At 42.9% G+C, this 4,635-nt stretch overlaps 1 long non-coding RNA gene across 1 annotated transcript; it reads left to right on the top strand.

Annotated features, from left to right (window-relative positions):
- The first annotated feature begins 3,311 nt into the window (after positions 1–3,311).
- Positions 3,312–4,290, top strand: LOC123665200. Its single transcript, XR_006745001.1, has 2 exons — positions 3,312–3,583; positions 4,236–4,290. It is a non-coding gene; the product is annotated as an uncharacterized LOC123665200 (long non-coding RNA).
- The last annotated feature ends 345 nt before the right edge of the window (positions 4,291–4,635 follow it).

The raw sequence follows: 4,635 nt of genomic DNA, 5'->3' as shown, positions 1-4,635 counted from the left end.
TATTCATATAGTGCGGCTGATGGTGCCTGTAAAATGTTAAAAGTAAGCTGTTAAATCTTTATGTTAATATGTTCAGCTAGCATAGTATATTGGTTTGGCTTTATAAATAATAAAATAATAAAACAAAATAATAAAAGTGAAATTGAAAATAATAAAATAAAAAAGTGCGTGCGAATAAAGAACACATGTCAGAAGTGAAACTTTTTTTTAAGTCTCGTTTATATTAATACAAATCTAAGGCTTTAGGTTTCCGTTTCAGCGCCATCCAGCTAGTTTGCAAAGTAATACTATTGATATTAATGTCACAACCGTTGTAGTTTCTATAGTACACGCTAGGTGGCTCTACCTACAAAAAACAACATTAACTGTTGTTCGACAAAAATGTTGCCATTTCATCAAAACGCTGCCGTTTCATCAAAACGTTGCACGTTTCATCCGTAATAATTTTACCACCATGCATCTAAGTAAGTTTCACTTCAAAAACAAGGAGAAGTAGATCAGATCATCGACAAATTCATCTGTATCATGTTTTGGCCACGTGCGCGATACAAAGTATAATATAGAAACAAAGGAGGTTAGGGGGGGGGGTCAGAGCGTCAGAGCGGCGGGCGGTACCTGCGTGGCCTCCGACTCGGACACCAGCCCGGCGTGCAGGTAGACGCGCGCCGACAGCGCGTCGTAGGCGGCCGCGTGCGCGAACCAAAGTATAATACAGAAACAAGGGGGGCGGGGTCAGAGCGTCAGAGCGGCGGGCGGTACCTGCGTGGCCTCCGACTCGGACACCAGCCCGGCGTGCAGGTAGACGCGCGCCGACAGCGCGTCGTAGGCGGCCGCGTGCGCGAACCAAAGTATAATACAGAAACAAGGGGGGCGGGGTCAGAGCGTCAGAGCGGCGGGCGGTACCTGCGTGGCCTCCGACTCGGACACCAGCCCGGCGTGCAGGTAGACGCGCGCCGACAGCGCGTCGTAGGCGGCCGCGTGCGCGAACCAAAGTATAATACAGAAACAAGGGGGGCGGGGTCAGAGCGTCAGAGCGGCGGGCGGTACCTGCGTGGCCTCCGACTCGGACACCAGCCCGGCGTGCAGATAGACGCGCGCCGACAGCGCGTCGTAGGCGGCCGCGTGCGCGAACCCGCCGCGCGCCGCCGCCCCACGCGTGGGCGCCGCCGCCCACACGTTCTCCTCCACGTAGTACTCCTGCCACCACGCGAGTTATGTTAGCCTGGTACTCTTGGTGTCGAAATATTGATATTACGCTTTAAAAAGTCTGTATAGGTGCAAATAATTATACTTATTTTATATATACTTATTCGTATGTTTTAAGTTTGATTTTTGTTATTTTATATAACTTCCAGTTCAACCAGGTTAGTAAAGAACAAAACTTTAATAATACAAAATTTTGCAACAAAAAATCAATCACAAAACATATTAATACTACAAACCTGTACGAGATGTAAGTATCCGTAATATGGAGAGTGCCCAAAAAACACTAACATGACAGGCTTTTTTGTTGGACCCATTTGCACCATCAGTGCTGTGTGGCCTGATAAGTGGAGACCTCCTGCAGTGAAGCATAAAAATAATAATTAATTTTAATTTTTAAAGTGGAATTTGTCTTGCGTGTATGTGTACACACACAGCCAAGTGGGTGTATCAGAGTGGACGTGCCACTGCATGTGTGGGACAGTGTACAATGAAAAGTGTACGTGTGCGACAGTGTACAGTGTACGTGTGCGACGGTGTTCAGTTACCGCAGTGCATGAACGGCGCGGGGCGATGCGGCGCGCAGGCGGTGGGCGTGGCGTTGTGTGTGTGACAGTGTACAGGGTACAGTGTACGTGTGCGACAGTGTACGTGCGCTACGGTGTGCAGTTACCGCAGTGCTTGAGCGGCGCGGGGCGGTGCGGCGCGCAGGCGGTGGGCGTGGCATTGCGCCAGGTGGCGGAATGCGCATCTAATCTCGCGCGCCATATCTCATTGGTTACTTCTCCTGCTCGACCCTCCAGACCCGCCAGTCCTCCCCTTTTTTAAAACAACACCACTTTTAAGATCAGACTATAATAAATATTCAGAAAAAAAGAAAACTAAAGCACTATTTTAAGGGAATTTCTTTTTTTTTTTATGGTGGGCAAATGAACAAGAAAGATTTTATGAAGGGTATTTGCCGAAGCCCTTACCCTTATCTTCGATTATAAGCCTTAATTTAAATTTATTAATAACTCACCCTCTTTCAGGTTCGTCGGAGGCTACAACCCCTCCGTAAACTATCAACTCGTTCCCGTATATCACAGCCGAGTGCGCGAAACGCGGTAAAGGGACTTCCCCTCTCGCTTCCGTTGGTATCCATTCCTTTTCTGCTGTTTTATATCTATAAATGAGAAAACAATGGTTTAAGATTTTTCTCTATTACAAGCAGACGCAGATACCATTTCAAGTACTTATCTTAAGAATAAGCAGCAAACTATCACATAGCAAGAGCGCATGCATGCAGTTACATTTTATGCTTACCAATCAACGTAAAACTAATATTATTATAATTGACATAATAGGATTTGTGAAGTTATTAGTTTCTTTAATATTAGTAGCCACTGAAATAGCCTTTAGTCGAATACATTATGTAAGAATTGACGATTAGACTTTAACAGCAGGATGTAGAATTGGCCGTTAGAATCTGTTCAACGTCAATTAATAAACTACAAGTTTAATATTCATATTTGCGAATAGAAATATCTCATAAATACAGTGGAATTCGATGATGAAAAAAGATTAATACATCAAAAAATTTTATCTGGTGGATATCGTCATCCGCCAAATAGCGTTATCAACAAAAGGTGAAATGGTCCCTTAGACTACGCCTGACATCAATTTTACTCACTTATACAAAAAAGGGGCTTCGGTAAACGTCTCCCCGCCCACCCGCAGCAAGTCATCCTTGTATGTAAGCAGCGAATGCGCAGCGGCGGGGGGCGGGGTTCCCCGCGGCCTCTCCCCACCCTCGCCCTCCTCACGCCACGCCCACTTCCACGAGGCCACGCCCACCTGCTCGTCACATGCGGGCCCGCTCCGTCCTGTTGCGCACGCGCAACCGTAAGCTGTACACACGCCCCCACCCATAGCTATATTGCAGTCATCTGAAATTTTATTTTATTGCGATTAGGAAAACAAATGGTGTTTGTAAAAAAATGATTTTAGTACATCGACATATTCACTGACCAGTTAAGTTACCACAAATTAAATCAACATTTTTGAACAGGTACATTTTGAACACGTACATGTTAAACATACACGTACATGTTATTAAAATAGTAACTGTTAGGTAGTCATTGTCTATGGTTTTGATTTATGGTTAATTAAAAAAGAAATAAAGATTTCCTCCCCTTTCGTCTATGGCTTCAACTACAGTGAACATGTCTTTCATTAAACCCTTTCCTATATTAAGTATTTATATAATTAATAAATACCAAGAACATTACATGGTGTCAGAAGTGAACGTAAACAAGTGGACGAATATTAAAAATGTCGCAGACGCCAGCAGCGAAGAAAAAAATAAGATCTGCAGACGACGGACACATGGCGGTCGCTGGTCAGTCTAATCTTATACAATCGTCTTCGTCACTTATTAATAATATTGAGAAACTCAACGTACATTCGTCAAATATGCCGCTGACGTGGAAAAACTTTGCCACAAATTTAAAGATTTACATGCGGGCAAATAATTTTGAAAAAGAGTCGGAATCACGTAAGGTCGCCATTTTGTTAGCATGCATCGGCAGCGAGGCATTAGAGATATTTTATTCATTTAACGTCGACATCGATGTAGTCACTTTCGATGAACTCCTAAAGAAATTCGAAGAATATTTCCTCCCCAAGGTGAACATTACGATGGAAAGGCACAAACTTTTTAACAGAAAGCAAGGTCAAGATGAAGATATTGCGTCCTATGCTACAGACATCAAAAACATCAGCCTACAATGTGGTTTCGATGAGCTGCGCGACAATATTCTTAAAGATGTATTCTCATGGAATCTAAACAATAATAACAACTACATCAGGGAAAAACTTCTAATCAATAATCCTAAAACATTTCAGGAGTCACTGGATCTATCCAAAAAATTAGAAACGTCAAGACAACAAGCCAAATTTCTACAAGGGGAACAGTCTACTACGTCACAGTCATTTGTCGGAAAGGTATACAGTCAAAAAGAGTCAACTAATAGACATCTTTACAATTTTAGAAGTTCACGGAAGAGCAGTCCGGGGAGAAGCCAGTCACGAAGCAACCTCAGTCAGTCGTCAGTCATCAGTCAAAGTCCCCACAGGAAAAAAGAAGCCAATCCATGTCATCGTTGTGGTCAAATACACCGTGTTCGTTGTCCAGCCATTGGAGTAATCTGCAACATATGCAGAAAACCAAACCATTTTTCTAAGGTATGTCACACCATTAAGAAAGTCCATACTGTCAGTCAGTCAGATTCCGATGTAGAAGTATTTGTAAGTCAAATTTTATTGTGCGATTCAACTAAAAACAGTGTATTTCAAACTGAACTATTAATTAATAACATTGTAATTAACTTCATATTAGATACAGGTGCAGAAACTAATATTTTATCTTTCAATGAATTTAGAAAATTAAAT

This window comes from Melitaea cinxia, chromosome 23 (genome assembly GCF_905220565.1).
Source record: "Melitaea cinxia chromosome 23, ilMelCinx1.1, whole genome shotgun sequence".
NCBI classification, from domain to species: domain Eukaryota; kingdom Metazoa; phylum Arthropoda; class Insecta; order Lepidoptera; family Nymphalidae; genus Melitaea; species Melitaea cinxia.
The sequence above is the reverse complement of the archived record's forward strand: the minus strand, read 5'-3'. Positions and strand labels throughout refer to the sequence as shown.